The following is a 21,112-nucleotide window of genomic DNA, read 5'->3' as shown; positions in this document are numbered from 1 at the left end:
GGGGCAGCCCCACTCACCATTCATTAGCATTCCTCCTTTCATCTTTCCTTAAGAAACAGTCTGTAGCTTTTTCAAAATGAAATCAATGTTTTGATGCATCCTGCTAGAAACCAAAGCAGTATTACAAAGTCAGAACTGCATTAAAGGATACTGGCTACTTAGGAGATGTTAAACTTCACTTTGACTAAGTCGTAATTTTGAATCATTTTTTTCTGGAGGTCAGGAATTGTGGACCTAACTAAAATTAAGAATCTCGTGCTGATTTTGAGGGGGCTTGGGTTAGACCATGTTGCTGAGATCCAGCACCAGAGAAGCCTGTAGAAGTTTACCTCTGTTGATTGTAGGACCATGTTTCCTATAACAAAGATTGTACTAAGTGCTAGTCATTAACATTTACAAAACATATTTCTAACCAGTGGTAGCATAGTATCCTCTCCCATGAGAAGGCTACTGAGCTTTGCAATTTCTTGTCAAAAGATATTGCCAAAATCTTACATGAATTTAGGGGGAGGATGGACAGGTTCAAGGGAAAAAGATCTATTGAAAGTTATTTACAGAAATCTACATCTATCTGTAGAAATTAGTAGAAATCTACATCCAGCCCAGGCAGCTGCAGGTGGCTGGAGGCTGTGATTGGGGTATTATGTATGTTTGCCCTTTTCTTGTAGTATTCCCTGGGCATCTACTTTTGTTCACTGCCAGAGATGGGTCTAGACAGATTTGTAGTCTGAACACTGCAGCCACTCGTACAGTCTTTTTATGTCTTTATACTATAAACAATCAGAAGGAAGTGCAAGAAAAAAGGTTTCCAAGAGGATCCTATGAGGCCTGTCCACGGGACAGACAGTGCTTCCTTGAGCTGGCAATGTAGGTTGAGGTTGAGGAAGGATGATCTGCGTGTAGTCCCACCGTGTCCTCAGATGAGTGCTCCTCCTTCTATCATCTGACATCCCAGTCTAGCTTGCCCTCTTTGGCACAAATTAATGATCTAATGAACAGCACACATAGACGATAGCAGTAATGAGACAGCTTGTTCATTTCCCACCAGAGATGGCAAAATTCACTCTGTATTTGGAGCTCGGTGAGTAATAAACTTCCCTTAGGCAGAAAGAAATGCTGTGGAATAAACATAATCTGGGTTTTTAATGCACAATTAGAATAAGTCATTAACATTACATTGAGTCAAACTGCCATATAACCGTGGCTTGGGTTCACAGGTTCCATTAATTTAGTTGCTAGATGCACATTTGCCCCCGACTAAAATAAATCCTTCTGTTTCTTCCTATTTATCCAGATGAAAATACAATGCCGTAAATAAAAGTCATCTATCTACTAGTGCTCAGACATACTTTTTAAATTTGTATAAAGACAATATGCAAATTAACGCTTTCTCAGTGGAAGGGTGCTCACAAAAGGCGAGGTTCAGGAAAGGCCAGAGCTCAGGCAGGACCTGCAAAGCTGGACATTGGTGTTACGATGTGTGTGGAAGGCCACAGAACATGATGGCCGTTGTCTCAACTGCTGGAACTTGGAGCAGGTACTGACCCAACCAGAGCACTAACAGGCTCCTTTATTCACAGTTTATTCAGTACAGTAGGATGCTTCCACAGCATGAGATATTTTTGTTCACAGAGCTATAGAGTAACTCATCTCCATCAGCACTGATGTGTTGAACTCATCCTGCAATCCAGGACATAATTTATTTGCCCAATGTGCAAAAATGTTAAGATAAGCTTGTTCCTTTTCCGTTTGCTCTCTGACATTCATTGATCTCATAAATGAAATGTCTTTCCTATATCTTGGCGTGGAGATGAAGCACCTCCCAAGGCTTTCTGTGGCAGACGGGGGAGTCTAAAGCTAGTGACGTATCCAGCACCTTTCCTAGGGTTGTCACCTGAATTGTCACACATGTGGTTCTTGCAGACAAAAATACAAGTAGCTCTACTGACAGGTGTATGGACATCCAATGTTTAACTCATTTTTGTGGTGAAATAACAGTCAACACTAAGGGGAGTGGTGATATGTTATTCTGTTGAAAACCACATGGAAAGCAGAAGGAGACTGGCCTGGAAATGCTTAGCTTCACTCTTGAGTATTCATGTTTACCCTACTTAGGAATAGTTTATCTCATTTCACGTTCACTGGGGAAGCCAATTCTTGAATTGTACTCTCCAATAATTGAAGAGACATGCAGGATTAGATCAGGTTTTATAATGAGGGGAGAGCAGCCCTGAGGCAGATGCTCTTAAGCAGAGCTATAATTTACTGGCAACCTTATCTAAGATATGGTCAGTCAATAAGAAAGCCTCAGAGGACTTCAGGGTAGCCACAGTCTCAATCAACCTGCTGATTTCTTTATAAGGAATGCCAGCTGGTTACTAAACCACAGGGGTTAGACAATAAAAATGAAGAGTTAGGGACAGAATAATGACTTATTTCAAGTGGGAAACCAGGAAAAAAGTTGAAAACCTATTTCTGTTAATTGCTCGTGTTGCTGTGATTATTCTTTGTTATTATTTGTATTAGAATTGGTGACTGGAGACTCAGCTGCGATCATAAGGTGATTAAGCTGAAATGGATCTATTGTGCTCACACTGTGCCTTCACTACCCGCTGTTGAAGGCTTCGACACAGTGTTCCCCATATTTTCCTTCTTGATCATACACAATACGCTGTCACCCGGCTTTGAAGCCATGGTTGGAAGTGCAGTGCTCTGCTTTCCCCTGGGATGCTAACTTATTTACTTTGTCTCTTTAGTTTCTTCCCACAGTTTTTCCCATGTGTCTAGAAGACCTAGACAAGCACTCCTGTGATGAATGACTCACTGAGAAAGAATCAGAGATACTTTGAACTTATTTTAGCACAACTTCCCCAGGAAGAATGACCCCAGAAGTCCTAGTAGCATGCAGGGCCAGAGATAATGCAGGCAGAATTTCATGGTGCGACTGCCTAAGACGTGCCTGAGCCAGCCAGAGATGTCACATGCAGATCGCACACCTGAACCAGTTCTGGGGTGGAGACACGCTCCAGTGTGCAACCTACCCATTACTGGGATAGTGAGAACCAGGAGCTCTGACTCCTCTTTCTAGAATTGCTGCTAGCCCAGCGTGTTGACTTGGGTGTCTCTGTCAACTCTACCACTTTTCTAAGTCATCTGCCATCCTACGGCTTTTTCTGATTTTCTAGGAATTTATGGAAAACCAGAGCAGCTTGGTTAATATGAAGGATTTCTAGGTACTCGGCAACTGTTGTATGATAAGCAAGGCTAATCTGCCCATGCAAGGGACTTGGACACACTCAAAACTATTTGGGTGTGCTTTGCATGTACCCACCAAGTTTGCAGAGCTTATGCAGAAAGTCTGAGATTTTGAGCTTGCACAAGACTCGCTGCTTTCCACAGCACGACCCATGTTCATGGATTTCTGCATAGGAAATCTGCATAGGAAATATAGGGAACGCAACACCTAGAGATTAAACTTTCTGTTTTTAGATGTCAAATGCCAGCAGGTGTGATGTGTTTTTTTTTTCTTTTTTAACTTTATTTTCAGTTGTGGTGGTCTCTAAGGCTCACGTTAACATCAACTAGGGCTGGCAGTTCTTGGAAAATGAAAATCTGTAGTTTTTCATCTCTAAATTAGACATGCTTGTATATTCTGGTGATAGGCATGCTGGAAATGGCATGGTTACTGCTTTCTGACAGTTGTTATGTTTAACCAGCACTTTGAGATCCCGTGATGGAAGATCCTGCAGAGTCTCCATCCATGTGTGTGTTCCTCTGCAAGCGTGTATGTATGTGGCCCATGGAAGGTCTTTGGTGTGCAATCATTACTACGTGAAAGACAGGAAAACCACTACTTTCCACTTGCAATTTGCATGTACTTTATGGTTCAGACCACGAAGGATACCTGTCCGTCTTTCCTTTCATGGGGGAAAGACCACTTCATTGTTTGCTTTAGTGGGAAACGATACGAGATTGTCTGCTCCAATTGCTGTAAGGCCACCCTGCGTACAGTCTGCCAACGGCCTGTCATCTTTGGTAAATAAAACAGCTTGGAAATGGAAAAATTTGCCCAGCCTGTGCAACACTCCAGATGTGTCCTAGCTGGAGGTAGGGACAGACCTCCTCAGAGGCTTTGTCTCACGTTTTTCTGTGTCTCCAGCTATTACAGCTGTATTTTTATAGACTTCCCTGTGTCATCCCTGGGAAGACAGCTGGGCATGTCTTTATAAGCCCAGTCCAAGCAAAATTCCTTGTGATCTCCACGGGAGCAAGGGCAGTTTCCAAGCCTTCATCAGGCTTTGCTGCTTCATCTCATCTAGGAGGAACACAGAAATGAGGGCTCAGTCTAAACTCACTTGAGGGCTGTAGCAATTTTAGCAATGGCTTTAATTAGGTACGGATGAGGCTTTGTGTGCCAGACCTGACTCTAGAGAAGTCAAATGGGGAGGAATTCTGGTATTATTAATATCAGCACCTCAAGGCTTTAACCCTATAGCAGATGCCAGTGACATGTTGTTTGAGTTTGTTCGAATGTTCTGCATTACAACTCTGAGCCCACCTATTACCATATGTTTGAGGATCTGATTTCCCCAGAAAAGTGCCATGGAGTGCTATGCACTGGGTGTTTGTAATATGAGGGATGCGTTTGTAATATGGGGGATGCGAGGAAAGACACAGATCCTGTCTTTCAAGATCAAACTGACACATAGGCTCAGAAATCTTGATGCCTGCTTCTCTATGCCAGTGTTACAGTTTATGGTATTAGAATGATGGAAGATGGCATGAGAAGGCAAACACAATCTATGGCATATAAGAACTGCAAGATTAAGGGAGAAGCTGGCCAGAAAACCATGATCCCAGTGCAGCTATGATTTTCTGACTTAATCTTGTGAGACCTCTAGATTCTAGAGGTCAACGTCTAGTTTTGTCTGAAGATGAACCTTGTTTAGTGTCTTCTATCTGCAAATTTCAAACTGTGTCAGCAAGGAAGTCACAGTTATTTTCGCTGTTCTACTAGACCAGAAACTGAGGAAAAATGACTTATTTCAGGCTGCCTGGTGAGCCAGTAGTGGAGGCAATATGAGAAGTTGGGTCTTAAGAGTCCTAGCTGAGGAAACACAGAACAGCTCTTCGGAGGCCAACCTACAGGCAGCGATAAAATCAGTCTCCAAAAGAGTGATCAAATGAAATTCTGCTGTTGGAAGGTAAATTAAATCTCCTTTTTTTCTGCAGCCTGGGGAATGAGCATGTTTTGGATCCAGCTGGGCAACATTAATCACAATATGGAATATTTGAGCCAAAGGTCAGCCACAGGGGGCCAACTATTAACATATGGGATTTATCTGTCTCCTTCTTCCATAAAGATGCAGCATGCTGCATAATTAAACTTCTGAGCGCCAGTGTGGAGTGTAGTCTGTTTTTTTTCCACTGCTCTTTGTGATTTGATCCAGAACCATTTCCTTTCACTGTATGCTCAGAAGGGGAGGAAACAAAGGTGGCATCCTGATCTTCATTACTAATACACAGGAAAACTTGGAGGAAATACCTTTTATGCCCCTAGCTTTGTGTAAAGAAAACCCTGCAAACTCAAAAGTCATATTGTTCAGCTCCTATATATTTATACATCTATGTGCATAGCAGATGTTTCTTCAGATAGATACTTAACTGATGTTTCTGCAGGATTATGGTATGGAAAAACATTCATAGCAACCTGCATTCCAGTTGATTTACTTTGATTAAATTAAAAAACTAGAAAAGAAACATTTAAAGTGAATACATTGGAATAAAGAAAACCACATTCTCCTATGATGTAAGTCAGTGCTTCTCCATGTTATGCAGAATAAAAATACTGGTATACAGGCAGCGCTCATTTCTTGTTTACAAATGGGAACAGGTAATGGAGAGGCATTTTGCCACTTTGGGTAAAGGAATTACACACAGCTAAAGAATTTCTGAGGAAGGCATCTCGCTGAAGCTTGTTAGGCCGCTGCCTTGTATAACCAGCAGACGCACTTCCAGAAGCAATTAATCCAATTCTAATACAGACACCTAAGGTAGGAGGCACGAATCTCCTTCTGGAGGTACCTACCTCTCCCCCAGCCTACATGACTTGCTTAGAAGAGATGTCTGTTTTCAGACAGCTAAAATTCAGCAAGGGGAATCCCACAGCAGCTGACTCTGTTTCTGCCAGGTAAAATTGTTATTATTATTATTATTTAAGGTTATATTATGGTAACACTTAAAGACAAGCTATGGTGTAGGCATGGAGTAAAATGCAATTCCCGACCCATAAAGAGGACAACTCAAGTAATTAAAGGATGATTTTGCTTTTAATTCTGCAGTTTAACTGAAAAGAAATACAAACATCAGCAGGGAATTAAAATACATAATAATTGATTCATAAGATATCAAAATGCCAAACTACATACTACATACGTCCCATGACACTTATACAATAGAATGACTATATACTTTTGGCTATAATGTTAATAAAAAGTGATCTATCTTGTTAAGTATTTCCAGTGCATCATTTTGTCTGAGAGCTGTTCTAAAGTGCAGCCAGTTTATTCATTTTTTGGATTCCAATACACTGCTTTTCATTTAAAATAAAACAGCAATGTTTTACATTTATTTAGTGCTTTTCATCTAGAAAGATCCCTGAGGCTTTCTCAAGTGCTTTCTGGAGTTTCAGTACCCACGGTGCTGGAGGAAGAAAGCTTGTCATGAGCAAAATGCAGTTGTGGCCATATTTCTTTATCGCATGAACCATACACTGTAATTTTCATGTGGTCAAGAGGCATGAGGTGCACACGATGTGCCTTAAAGAAGGAAGGGAATGCCAGGAACCTGAGTGGCTCACAGATGGGAGGCAATACTGACTCCTCATATGTCCCTGTTCCTCACTTATGGGCTGGAGCTGAGCTGGACTGACTCACTCTCTCCCCAGCCAGGGGTTTGGGGTACCTAGCAGCTCTTGCACCAAAACCAGGCAACCTGATGACACAAGCTATCCCTTAAATTACTTGGGAGATGTGTGACTCAGAGCTATTATTTGACCACTGTCTTGTATGAGGCACAGAGTGAGGAATTAAGACTCTAGGATAACAGGTTGATCTCAGCCATCGCTGGTCCTCTGATGTGTTCTTGGTGAGTCCTTTCAACTTTCTGTGTCTCCCAAATCTTCCTCTTTCTCGCTTATGTCCAGCAATAGTTTTCGAGTCTGGGTACAACCGTGGTAGCGTAGGGGTTGCCCAGCATTACAGTCATTTCGTGGAGCACAACTTGATAGTATGTGTCGGGAGGGACTTTGCTAAATCTGTAGCTGGTACGGCCAACGATACCACGTAACCACAGATTTAAACTGAATGCAACACTGGAACAAAATAGCAATCACCATAAAAAATGCCTGTGCTCCTTTGACAAGCCATGGCAAGATACCCAGAAATTTTTGGTAGCTTCAGCAAAGTGTTACATTCCATTTAAAGGTGTGGATGTGCAGGATCGCTGGGGAGACGGTACGTATCACAGCAAAATAGCTGTCTGAGCTGAGAAAGGGTTGGGAAACCTTGATGTAAAGTGTCAGATTTCAGAGCAGGGACAACTGCCTGTGCAGTGTCCAAGGCAACGGAGATAAAAACTTGATCAGGACTACAAAGTGTCTTTAGAATACAAATGGTTAATGCTTACATACAGAAATGATATGGAGAGGTCCGTAAGGTCAAGAATGCAAAAGATAGGGAAATCCAGCATTCCAGCTGGCCTTGCAGTTCATTTTCTTTCTTTGCTGTTTGCAATTCCCTGGTCATACATCATTTCTCTCTCCCATGCTTCAAATGGAGGGTTGCTCACAGAACAAGGAACTATTCAATATTATACTCCCTCATTCATCTTAGGCACATGATGTACTGCATTTAATAAACAAAAAAATCAATTTTTATGAGGTTTTTCTCCATCCATGGACTCCACATACAGAACAACTGTATCTCAGAACACTCCTGTGAAGGAAAGGGCACCTGGGGAATGAGGCCACCCGTAACCAGGGCTGACACTGTGGACATGGACAACACAAATGGGTGTCCAACTTGTCATGCCACAGGTGACTCTTTGAGGAGCATGTAGTATTTTACCACATTTCATTTGTTCGCAGCATAGCTCTGATTGCATATGTTGGTGCTTGGCAACTGACTCAAATTGAACCAGAAGTGACAGTGGCCACCCATGCTCTGGATTTCATCCATTTGCTAGGTTTCACCCAGGCTGCCTTTTTTTCCTAGCGAAAGAACAGACGCATGCGAAGACCGGAGCAGTCTTTTAGTACGTACCAGCGCCCCTGATTTCAGCCTTGCCCCACAGAAAACTTATTTCTCCCTACCCACTCACACCCCTTACCGTGCTGGGGCAATGGATTATTTAGGACAGATTCGGTGGAAACAGCACCATCTACTGAGCACCCAATGTCCTTCCTGCGGGGACTTCTTGGGGCTGGTGGTTTTTGGAGGGGAAGGGTCTGTCTCCGCAGCCCAAGCGATGTTGAATGCTCAGCTCCTCAAGTTACTCAGCTCCTCGGATCAGTCTGGAGCTTTCCATCGCTGGGATGACTCAAGTTGCTTCTGTCACTTTGCTGAGATTTGAGTCATCTGCTCTGAAGAAATGCAAAATAATCCTAGTGATAAATATATAAAAGAAATCGATTCAATCCAAGTATGTACAGCAACGTCTAAATACCCATTTCATCCCCAAAGGTCTTTCTTTTTTTGGGTTCATTCCCAAAGTCTGTGCATGCTGTGTTGTGTCCCAGGCTCTCCGTCATGTCTCCATCGCTTATTGCTCACTACGAAACAGATTTTGCGGCATGCTGAAGCATGTTTTGGCTGGCTGGCCGTGATTTCTTGGCCTCTTACTTGGACGGGCCCGCTCGCAGAGCGGGGACTGGAATTCCTACAGGGTGACCGGTGGAAATATCCACAGGGGACAGGGCTCCAGGCCAGGGAAAGGGAGAAGAAGCCGCGCAGGGAAAGTTAAACGACGGCACAGCTCTTCCGCGAAGAGGGGGGCGGCTCTTGCAGGTGAGTGGGGCAACTCAAGAGGACCATCGGCCTCGGCAGGCCTTTGAAAACCGCCCCTGGGCACCCCACGCGCGCTGTCCTTCGCGGGGGGCGGCGGCCTTCCGCCGGCTGCAGCCCCCCGCCGACCTCCCCGCGCCCCGAGGAGGCAGGGCTGCAGGGCGCTCACCTCCGCCTCCCCCCTTTCCCTCGGGATTTCCACCCAGCCGGGCACCCCCACCCCGGATTTTTCCACGCCTGACAACAAAGGAGGCGGCCGGGCCGCCTCGGCGGTGACTCAGCGGCGGGCCCGCCCCCGGCCCGCCCCGCCGCTCCCCTCAGGCGAGGCCGGGCCGGCTCCGCGCGTGTGTCGGGGCCGCGCCGGCGGGCAGGCAGTCAGTCAGTGAGTAAGCGAGCGAGCGGCTGCCGCCGGCATCCCTCCTTCCCTCCTCTCCTCCTCTCGCCGGGCGCCTCGGGGTCTCCCTGCCCTCGTCTCCGCGCTGCCGGGCGGGGAGAGCCGCCCCGGCGAGGTAGGTTTTGTGTCTCCTCACACAAAGGCGCGGCGCTGGCGGGGTGGGACGGGACAGCCGGGGGGTGGCTGAGGGAAGGCGGCTGCCTGCGAGGGTCCGCGGCGTGAGGGAGCGGGGGGGGGATTCCCATCCCAAGCGGTCGGGGTGCCGCTAGCGGGAGGGCTCAGCGGGGCGGGAGGCGGCGGCACCCCCGGGCCGTGGAGCTCCCGCGGGAGAGCCCCGTCTCTGCCCTTCCATTCGTGAAGGGAAACCCGGGGAGTTAATCGTAGCTCTGCAAAAAAAAAAAAAAAAAAAAAGCGGGGAGCGAAGTAGAAGTGTGCGGCGGGGCTGCGCGGGGCAGCGAGGGAGCTGCCGGTCCCGCCGGCCGGGCGCCCGCCGACCCCCGCGGCCGAGCCGTTAGCCGCTTGGCGGGTTTCCCCCCTGGCTCGCCCGGGCTGAGGAGCCGGTGGGGCAACTTTTATTCTCTGGTGACTTCTTTGCTGCGGTCGGGGCACCCCCTCGGCCCCGCGGGGTCCGTGGGCTGCAGGCTGGTGGGGCCGGGGGCATGTAGTTTGGGATAGGAAGAAGAGGTGGAAAAGCAAATAAAAAAAAATACATATTTTATTTCCTATATGTCCTGCCCTCTAAAATGAGAATGTAGAGCAGCTGAACTTCTGATGTGGACGGTGGATGTTTTTATAAAAATCTTTAAAAAAAGTACGAGCTGGGAGCACGGCAAGCCCCAAGGACTTGCGCTGTCTCCCTGTGCTTCCATTCCTCCCAGTGCAGTTCTGTCAAAGTTTCCCTCAAGGGCCCCGAGAGTCCAAATGTCCAGATTTTCCTACGCATTGGGTTGAAAGGCGGCACAGCTGCCCAGTGTGACTGCATGGATCGGGGTCTTTCAGGGGTTCACAAGGGGAAAGGGTGCAGCGCAGGAGCTCTGTGTAACTTAACTACTTGTTTGCTTCTTCCATTGAATTTTTTTCCACAGCTTAATGAGTTCTGACATGTATCAATACTGTGCGAATGTGGTGTACGGCGTTGGGGCAGAGTCTGGCCCTGTAGGTTCAGGGCATGCTTGTAGCAAACTCAAGAGAGAGGCAGGAATGTGCAAACTTTTTGGGTTTTGTTGAGAATTCTCACAGTCAAACAAAAATGCAACAAAATAAGGAGAAGATGTTTCTGTGTGAGCATAATGTGGTCACTGGGTATAGTTTGTGGTGGGAGTCTTGTTGAATAACTCTCTGGCAGCGGTGCTCTCCTGCACTGTGGTACGTATACGTGTGTGCTAAATCCTGTAGCACCAGTGAGGATATTTAACTTTCATTGACTTGGCAGAGAAGTAGGAGCGTGGAAGAACATTGTTAAAAATGGGTATAATTGCTTGTGGATCTTGTAGGCATTTTGAGTGGCATTTAAACTGCCTTTAATCTCCCTGTGGTATGAACAGGACACTGAGAATCTCTTGCTTTATTGATGGTTGTTTTCCTAGCAGTATATGGACAGAGAGCGCATACTATGAATGTGATAGCTGCTTGCTTATTGTCAGCGATATTTCCTCAGGGACAATAAACAATTGTTTGCTGGGCTTTATTAAAAAGAACCCATATCTCCTAAAACAAAGCCTTTACTGTCTTAAAGCAACTGTGGGCCAATTTCATGCTTGGTGTAGTTCCACTTATGTCAGTGGAGTTTTGCCAGGGATGATTTTGGCAGGTGAAGTGTCACTTGTGTTTTTCAGAGTCCAAAATGCTTAAGAGTAATGTTGCTATTTGGCCTCCAGCACTTAAGTATTGTTAATTAAAATAGTATGCTGATGCTTCCCAAAAGTAAGGGGTAAGGGTGGGAGAGTCATCTCATCAGGTCCTCTAAATACATTCCTGCATGCTTTCTCCTTTCTGCTTCAGATCTAATATCCCTTAATTTACTCTCTTCCTTCTTTTTCAGTCTTGGCATCTTTTTTCTCTCTTCAAAATTAAGAAGTTTCCCTGAACTCCAGCTCACCCTTGTGCGTTTAAAGGTTTTGAGCCTAACTGTATTGAACTGCCCTACACCACCCCTGCACGACTAGGTAAGTAAGCGAGGACCTGTGTGGCAGCGGCAGTTGGGAGATCTTTCTCGCACATGCACACGCCTCTTCTTTACAAGCTGATTTGTGTGGTGGCTATGGTCAGTGCATTTGCTGAAGTGGCAGATTGTTTGACAGTCATGCAGTGGAACAGCCAGGCTTGAGAGAGACTGAGTAGACCAGCGTGGGGGTAGGGGAGTCCCTGGGTTTTTACATCATGACATACTTACGACATGGAGAAACAACTGGTTTTTAGTACATCCCTTCATAACATCAGTAAGGATGGGAAAACCATCTAAAAATTGGAGCAGAAGAAAAACTGGGAAAGATAGAAGCAAATACTCTTGTTTACTAGCTGTGGGAAGAAGAGTGGAACTGTTTAACCAGTAATTGGCTTTAACAGAACTTTGGCTCCATCAAAGTTTCAAAAAAAAAGATTTTATTGAATAAAACTATGCTATCTTTGTACGTAGTTAACAGTATTAAATACATGTGGTCAGCTCCAAGCCTGTTCTGGCACTGTGGTAGTTTAAACAGAGCAAGTTTTAATGCTCAGCTTTGCAGAGTCTCTGCTGAGCTGTTTTTGTATCTGACATCTTTGCACTGTACAAATTTGAATCTGTTTGCATCTCATAAGTACACAAAAAGAGCATGTCAGACACAACTCACAGCTGATACCATTCTGATGCTTTTGGAAAAAGCAAGTATCAAAGAGCAAGATCCATGCACTGTCTAACTTTAGAGGGGAAAAAATGTGCTTAATGCTTCTTCAATTCAGGGACCAGCCTAAAGTTTTATTCTGGTTTGGCCAGACCTGGCGTGTTCTTTAGTATCAGTGGAAGTATGGTTTGCAGCTTAACAGAGAAGTTGCAAAGAACCTGGAACTCTTCTGTATTTACTTAAAGAGCATGTAAGTTGAGGTTTTGATGTTTAACATAAGCAAATGGAAGGATTCAGCTGTGGAAAGGGAATTGGTCACATGCTAACCTGAACATAGAGGTGCAAATTTGATAGGAAAAACCTTTTTTAGGAGAAAGATAAATTGTCTGGCTAGAACTACATTTCTCAGTGATACTTCCTCTTTCTACATCTTGCATGTTCTTGTCAGGCTTATCTCTGTATGCGCTTCGTTTATATTAATTGTCTCAAAACCATGCTGGAGTGCCAAGGTGCTGTATCTTCCCACTGTGGGGAAGATACCTTCACTTTGCAGATGGGGAATAAAAGCACGAGAAAGTAAATGGGTCATCTGTGACTACGCAGGAACTGTGTAGTGGTGCAAGAACTTGAACTCATGTCTCCTGAACTATTGGCTAGTGTTGAAAGAACTTCACCCTGCATGAAGGAGCAGGAGAAGAGAAGAGCGAAGAGAAGAGGCATGGTATGAAAATCAGTTTGGTTACCTGGCTGTGATGCAATTAGTGGTTGACTGCTCTTCCACCAACAACATGCATGTTGGTCTTTGTAGGACTATGAAAACCAGGATGGTTTTGTAATGATAAGTGCTTAAACGAAGACATTCAGCATACATATGAGAGAGAAAAACAGTAAGGGACATTTTTCTTCTCCTTTCTACACCTGCCTGGGTGCTGTTTTTACAGATGGGTCTCTGGCTGGATCTTTGGGGAGGTCCTTCATCTGGCCTGTTGTACAGTTGCACGTGAGCAGATGTCAGCAGAAGGGAAGAGAAGGTTTTGCGGAGCTTTCAGGGTTGTGGCAAGACCAGGACTGCCTCTCTGTGACCCCAGCAGCTCGGTGAGATGATGCGAGTGCAGATCCCCACCCTGAGAGACCAGGCTCGTGCTTCTTTTTGAAGGTGGTTTCTAAAGACATGGCTGCTCTTACTTCTGCTATGCACAGATAGTCACGTAGCTGCTGTTCTTGCTTGGCTGCTCTTCCGCTTCAGGGCATTGGTGCGAAGGGCTGTGTGTGGGTGTCACAGGGCAGCGGGGAGCTGCGTGTGGCAATTCTCTTGTGGCAGAAACCTTACGGGCATTAAAAGAGCAGAGAGCACTGGCATCTGCAAGAAAAGGAAGGATGTGGTCAAACAGAACCTTTTCTTCCCCTTTCTACATAGCTTAAAAGCACCGAAGGGTACCTGCCACCTCTGTGTTTCATGACACTAGGAAAACTGAACTTTGAAGCAACACTTTTCCTTACAGCACTGTGTTTGGTGGCTGACTGTTGTAATTGCACAGTCTGTCATAGTTTTAACTTCAGTTTCAAAACATGTTTCGAGCTGGCAGCCTACTTCTTGTGTTTAGGCCAATGCTGTAAGTTTTGTGCAATGAAGGGTAGGAAACTCACAGGTGGGAGAGCAGCGTTTCAAGTTGTGTCTATAACAGAATAAGCCACAAAGATTTTGGAGCAGTTGTGTGCAGTGCTCTGTCCACTGGTCTGTATCACGTTTTAAAACAACATTTGAAATCAGAAGTTACTCTACTTTTTTAGGCTGGGCCTATAGCTGAAAGGGCAGGGTTTGTGGTGGCTTGGTGCAGTTTGCTTTGTAGTACAGATCTAGTTTGGCTTGGAGTTGAGTCTTCAGCAGGTCATCAGCTTGCTTAGATGGAGCAAGGATAGTGGTTTCATGATGAGAGCAGGGAGCACAAGTGCAATAACCTTTGCCTTATTTAGCTTTATTTATTCTAGAAGCAAAACTCCTGCATTTGCTTACATTTTAAAAATTTATCTGGCAACATGAAGCCAGAAGATTGCCTTTTCTACAAATACACGCTCTCGTTCAAAGAGAGGAATAGCCCAGTCATTTCAGGAACAGGGGACAAATTCCTTTCTTTTAGATGAGATCTATTTCTTAATTTTGACATTTATACTGCAATTTCAGGCAGTGTATATGCCTGCAGGATGAACTGTAAAGCCTCTGTTCTGTCCTTTAGCAAATCTCAGCCTCTTACATTTACTGCCGCTCTGTATGAGCTGCATTAGAGTCCTGCAGAGAACTATCTATCTTTACGATAAACGTGCTCTTGCTATAAGGAGTGCTTTAATGTCCTGGGCAGCAACCTTGCTGCTTGTTGTGGTGGGATAGGTCTTAGTTTTTACCTTGTACCCAGGAATTATTCACATTTTCCGTAAGCTGGAGTGCTAAAACCCACAAATGCTTCTGAAGGAGAAGGTGCCTTCATGTTTGACTTTGGTTGAAGCAGTCCCTCCGCTTTGCAGTATAGTGTATTTTAGGGAGGGGAAACTGAGTCTTGAAACTGTTTGTTACAGTGTAAAGGGATACACATTAGGCTGCTTTTACTCACTTGAATATTAAGAGTCTTCCTCTCTGTCTTGGAAGGACGTTCAGTTCACCATGCCTGTGCACACTGGTGCTAGCTAACTCACCAGGTCCGGTGGCATCTGCTCTGAATGGGAGCCAAACACTGCCAGTCAAAGGTATTTCTATAGCGATGACATTCAGTGGGTCTCTTGGTGGGTTGGCAAGAGGAGGATGATAATGGGAGATAATAGAATGATTCTTTTCATTTCTTGCCTGTACAGTGAATGGGCATTCATAAGACCTCATGTATATATACACAGGCTTTTGTTCTGGTGCTAATAATAAAACAGAGTTCACAGTTCTGAGTAGTCAAGACGATGTGATGAGAAGTGGGTCAAGACCATTCGTGTGTGCATAACTGCATGCCTAATCTAGGCCAGTGCCTGTGCTGGATGCTTCTAAACAAGCTGAAAAGATTTCAGGGGAGCTGGAGCTTATGCTGTCAGATGGGTGAAGTGCACCTCTAGCTGAGCAAACACTTAAGGATGGGGATCAGAATGGATGGTCTTGAGTCGCTTTGCATGTTAATATCACCACAGAGGAAAAGCTTTACTGTTTAGTACCTGTGGAGAGCATGGAATTTAGTTTGAGCCAAAGGAAATTTTCTTCTTCCTGGCAGGATGAGTTGCTGAGCAGCCCTTCAAATATGTGCATTGCTTTGCTGTTTCAACTGAAATATGTGTCTGCTACCTCAGTTGCCTCTTAAGTGTCACTGGGGAAAAAGATGACTTGCTGAGTATCTCACTGCGTTGCTGCTATGTCCTTCAGACTTGCTGTGGTAGTTGAGCTCCTTGGTGCCCTTCAAGGAAGAGTGGATGCCTGGGCTCTCCCTGAGATGCAGTTTGGGGCTTAGCTGTTGGTAGAGGAAGAAAGGCAATTTTCATCTGAAGCCACTGGGATTTGGGGGGTTTATTTTTGGAAAGAATAGGGAGGAGTTTGACTGGATTATGATAGTCTTTGCATTATATTATGATTTTATTTTTTTTCATCCTAGAGCTTTTCGAGGTAACTTGTGCTATAAGATGAGCTATAGCATAGAATGCAAGCTGTAATACACGTTTAACTCTCAAAACACCTGGCACATCACTGCTGCCCTCTGAAAACAGTCTAGCAGAAATTTATAGCCAGGTTTGGGTGTCTTAAGAGAATGGAGGAAAGGATGGGGAAAGAGTCATGGTAGTTTTGGGATTTTCTTTGCGTGGGAGGTGGTTTTTTGGTATTTCTAAAAGTAAACCAACTTTTTCTTCCAAGCCTTAGAAGTACCTTTGAGGCCCTCCCTGTATGTAACATGCAGAAGCAAACCAGAGCACTGTGGATTGTAACTGACTTCCCAGTTGTGCTGGCAGTAGATTTTGCAAGGTGAAGAGATGAGCTTTCATAGGTGGCTGCTAGGGTAAGGGTGAACAGTAAGCATGGCTTGCCTTGCCACGCTCCCACTTTTCTCCTGTGTCCTTTGTCGTAGTGAGCTGCGCAACGACACACTAACTGATCAAAAACAACACTCAGGCGCAGGGAGTCTTCTGTATTCTGGAAGGAAGCTCTGGCTGTACATGGGGTTGTCCTGTGCATGCTATTTGTTACCACAGATAGCAACTGTGGGGAGCAGGGTGGCTCTCCAAAGACATGCCCATTACTCTTCATTTACCCATTTCTTCTTTCAAGTACAAGAAGGCTGAACAAGACATTAACTTCTTATGCAAAATATGAGTGAACATATTCTTCCTTTTTCAGAAAATACCTTAAAAGCTACCTTTAGAACTCAAGAAATTCAACGTCTCTGAAGAGCAGAAAGCATGTATCTCTAGGGGTGAAGCCATATCCCATTGAAAAGATTTTACAAAAATATTTGTCTGAAGTTCCAGCAACTAGAAAGCCAGCCTTGAAGCTTGTTATGAAGAGTGTAGTTTGTGAATGTCCATCCAGTCAGTCTTAGATGGAGGATTTAGTTTAAAAGGCTGAAGCACGTGTTACAGATGCCATTGTATCAAAACACTCAGCTTTTGGGGAAGCTCAAATCTGAGTTCTTGGGCCTGTCTTGCTTTCTCTTTAGTTAGTGACTGATAAAACTGAGTGAAAAAAGGGAGGGATTGGAGGCATCAACTGGCTGTGTTATACGCTACATCCTTTTCCTAATCATGCAAAAGTGCCGTACCTTCAAAGTTTCCTTTATAAACCCAAGAATTTACTGAACGTGCAATGACTTTGAATTTTTTAACAATATAGTATGTAAGCAGAATAAAATAAATTTTCTTGCTTGAGGATGTGACAACAAGTTAGCACATCAAGTTAGAAAATGTGTGCCAATTATTGTTTTGTTTTCCAGTGACCTGAGGGCCCTTCCTGTGTAGCACAGTCCTAAGGAGACAGTCTCTGCCCTGAGGAACTTACAATTTAAGTAGGGAAGAGAGGGTGAGCGAATGGACATTAGACACACAAAAAGGTGAAGCATGTTGGGGTTTTTTTTGTGACACCAGCTCAGTGTTTTTTGCAAACCTGAAGTAAAAAATTTTCTTGCATCGGAGATCAGTTTGGCACTGAACGCAGCTGCTTTGCTGGAGAGCAAGATTTTTACTGGAACTTCTAGTGTAGATGTAGCTTTATGTATCTCTATAAAGGTGCTTCATCACTCATGTTTATTGTGTGAACACTGTGAGCTGCCCTATAAGGATCTATATACTTTCCAGCTAGTTAAGGTCTACTTTTTCTCTGTAGAAGCACTAAAAAGGCATCTCCTCAAACTTGTTACCTGTTTCCAGGTAACTAATAGGATTAACTGATCCAAGACAAGATGTTCTTTAGCTAAATGTAATCAATTTGCCAGCTTCAGCCAAAAATTATTGCAGGGAGGAGAAGCACAGGTCTGTATAGTAAATCTTGTTTTCAAAGAAAACAAAAGAGTTTGACCAGTACTGTTTACTAGAAAATTTCTGCAACTGATGTCACTTTTATTGTGAAATTTTATAGTAGACAACTCTAAAAATGGGGGCCAGTTTGAGATGCAGAGTCAGAGATCAGTCTGGTCAGTGATGGTGGTAAAGGAACTGGGTGAAGAGCTTCAAAAGAGGGGAAAGTACTTAAATCCTGGGAGACTTCTTGGATGCTGTATCAGTGGGCCATACAGGTACCCAAGTAGCTGAATTTTCTGCTGAATTTTCTGCTCCATTTGTAATTCAAGTATCTGTTTGGTCTCTTCCTAATCCACTGCCACAATTTCCTAGGGCTAAGTAGTTCTTCCTGTCCTCAAAGCTGTCACAGTGTTGCTGGTGCGGGATGACTGCAGACAGCATCTGCCAGGGAAAGGCTCTCTTTTCTGTGGTGCTGAGTTTGTGGTCAGCTCAATCTGTGATGTACTTAGCTTTGCACCCAGAAGGATGCCCAGGTTTTATAATGCTATGCTAATTAAGGTCTTGGTGTCTGCCATACAAAATTCTTAATTGCTGAAATATCCCCATATCAGCTTCCACTAAAACTGTTTTTTGGAGCCTTTTTTTTTTTCTCCCTCAGAATTATGCAAGAAAAAAGACTCTCTAGGTACTGTCTCCTGTTTTACTTTCCTGTGTTTTTTCTGTATTGATGGAAGGCTTTTTTAATACTTAATTCTTTTGACTGCCATCATCTGGTAGCATACAGGGGGAGGCCTGCATTTATAATGCCTGTTCTGTGATGCAAGAGTCTAGTAATGAACTTTAAGGTAGAGGAGTGTGTGCTTTCAAAGAGCTTATTCCTTCCAACGTTGACTGAAATTGCATTATTGAAGAGTCCCATCAAATTGGGCATATCACACATTGATAAAATGGTGCTTCATTAAATGACTGCTCTAAAGGATCATTTAGACCCCTTCTTCCCATTTCACTATTGGGTCTTAATCTCTTTAGTACAAGTAACATCAGGACTAGTAGAATTAAGTATTAAAGTTTGAGCCGGTGGTGAGTTCATTTATTCCTTTTTTTATCTTTAACGATGGAGAAGCCTCAGCAGATTTCCTGTTCAGGTTTATGCTTCACAAGACTTGAGATTATCTTTATTTTATCTCCAGAATCACACTTTGTTTAAGGGTATTTTTTGCTTTCTAATAGGAAGCTGATTGACTGCTGAAACAGCCACAGATATAGTTAATTTACTTTCTGAGTGCAGGTGTTTAGAGTGCTATGAAGTCAGACAAAGATTGGATTTAGAAAGCACCAGATTACACATACTAGTCAACGAAACATTGAATATCAGAGATAACTCATAACTGTAAAAGCAAAGAAATGAGGAGCTCCCATTCCTACTGGGTATTTTCCCCCAGGAAGTGGGCTGAAAAAAAATTCTGTACTCTAAAATACAGCCATTCAGTTTCTTAAGATTAAATGTCTTTGTAATCAATGTACTGTTCTTTTTCTTCAAACTGCCATAGTTAAGATGCCATGAACTCAGCTTAGGGTATCGTGGTTGGCTAAATGGGAGGCTTAGAAGCATACTGTAGGAAAAGGTATCTCTCAGGAAGGAAAGGATATGAATGCTCAACAAGCCATTTACAAAAATTACAATCATTCCAGTTAATGTGGTTGAACTAGGTAATTTCTGCTTAGGATTTTATAGAGTCATTGTGTATTTGAAAAACAAACTGTGTCAGGGTAAATAAATCCTTCCAATATCTATTTAAAGTAGATAAATATTTATTATTGTTCTTCTTTTACAGATTGAGAAACAAAGGCTGAATTGACTTGCCTACAGCTATAACTAATTAGTGCAAGGATAGAATTTGAACTTGGGACTTTGAACCAAGAGACAAACAAACAAGATGAAACATTGCAAACGGAAGCATAATGAAAAGATAATATAAAGCTTGTATTTCAAGCATAAACTCACTACCCCAATATAGAAATCATCTTCCCATAAAGCCCTTTAGGCAAGTAGGCAGCCTAAAAAGCTGCTTCTTACTGAAAACAGGATCTGGTTAGACCATGATCATTACTCTGCTTGCCAATTTTGTGCATCTTGCATTACCCCCATTAAGCTTGTTGCTTTTGAGAAAATTCCTTAAGACCAATTGGAATTAAAATTAAATTTTCAAGTCATTGAAGTTCAAATGAGGAGCACCAGGCAAATTACATTTCATCTTGAGAGGCTGCAACAAAATCACGCTAGAGATTTCCTTTACTTATCTCCCAGATAGATTATTGGTGTGAGTCATCCAAAGCAGTTGTACTAAATGTGGAAATGTAGCTGACTCAAAGACAAGTGATTGGCATTGTTTTATGGGATGTCACTAACTGCAGTTTCATTAAATTGGAGTTTTCCCTCTGTCCTGATCAAATGTTAGTTTTTATTACAATTTGGGCTGAACATAGAATGAACATTTCTTTTTTTGCTTTGGTAAGTCCTCTGGATCACAAAGGTCATGACCTTTATTTTTTTAATGTAAAGGACAATGCATCTTGAAGCACAACACTCACTTGTTTCTCTAACTTGCATGCTGAAGGGGTGGTAGCACTCACACAGTTACTGCATCACTTCAGTATTTGTGCATTTTGGAAGAACACTGTTGTCCTGTAACAGGGTTTGGGATTCCCCCACCCCACCCCGGCACCCCTTTTCTGGAGGTGGAAAGCATTTAATTCATTGCAGTAACTAGTCATTTCAGTCAATGCATTTGCTTCACTGATGAAAATGAAGAGAGAGGGAGTTTTTAGTGGCATTTCTGTATAAACTTAAGGAATTTCAGACTTTCTTAATGCTCATTTCTTGTTTCTAAACATGCTTAGTTAAAAGGTAAAGCAAACTTCTTAGTTTTCTGGACTGTTAAATGTCTTTTGTAATGGATGCTGTTTGAATTGGATTCCTTTGCCTTAACTGTCTTGTTTGCTCTGGTGCTTGTGATTCATTTGAATGTGAACTAGCCAGCACTTGACTAATGGAAAACGTAAAGTAAATAAGTGATAGTGCACAGAGAATCAAAAGGTCCTACAGTGAGCCCTGGGCTCTTTAAAACAATTTAAATATCTTTCTGTAAACCAATTGTTGAATGAAGAGTGAGTGAATGGAAGTTTAAAAGCTTGAATCATTAAAGTTTGGAACATTTAAAGCCTAGACTAGATTTAAGTGTTATTATTTTGAAGTCCTTAATGGAAGGGGAGTAGAAGGGCATTTTTAAAAGGACTTTCTTTATCTTTGCCTAGGGTTTATAACTGAATCTAGGGCTTGAAGTTTACAGGGTCGGCTTGGCATT

At 43.4% G+C, this 21,112-nt stretch overlaps 1 protein-coding gene across 1 annotated transcript in view; it reads left to right on the top strand.

Moving 5' to 3' along the window:
- Positions 1-11,549: 11,549 nt before the first annotated feature.
- FAM107B (family with sequence similarity 107 member B) overlaps positions 11,550-21,112 on the top strand; it is a 59,821-nt gene continuing 50,258 nt past the window's right edge. The window contains exon 1 of the mRNA XM_009817160.2: positions 11,550-11,621. The gene's annotated coding sequence lies outside the window, so the exon portion shown is untranslated. The remainder of the gene's footprint in view (positions 11,622-21,112) is intronic.

The sequence above is a fragment of the Gavia stellata genome, chromosome 4 (genome assembly GCF_030936135.1).
Source record: "Gavia stellata isolate bGavSte3 chromosome 4, bGavSte3.hap2, whole genome shotgun sequence".
Lineage (NCBI taxonomy): Eukaryota > Metazoa > Chordata > Aves > Gaviiformes > Gaviidae > Gavia > Gavia stellata.
This window is presented reverse-complemented; position numbering and strand designations above follow the sequence as displayed.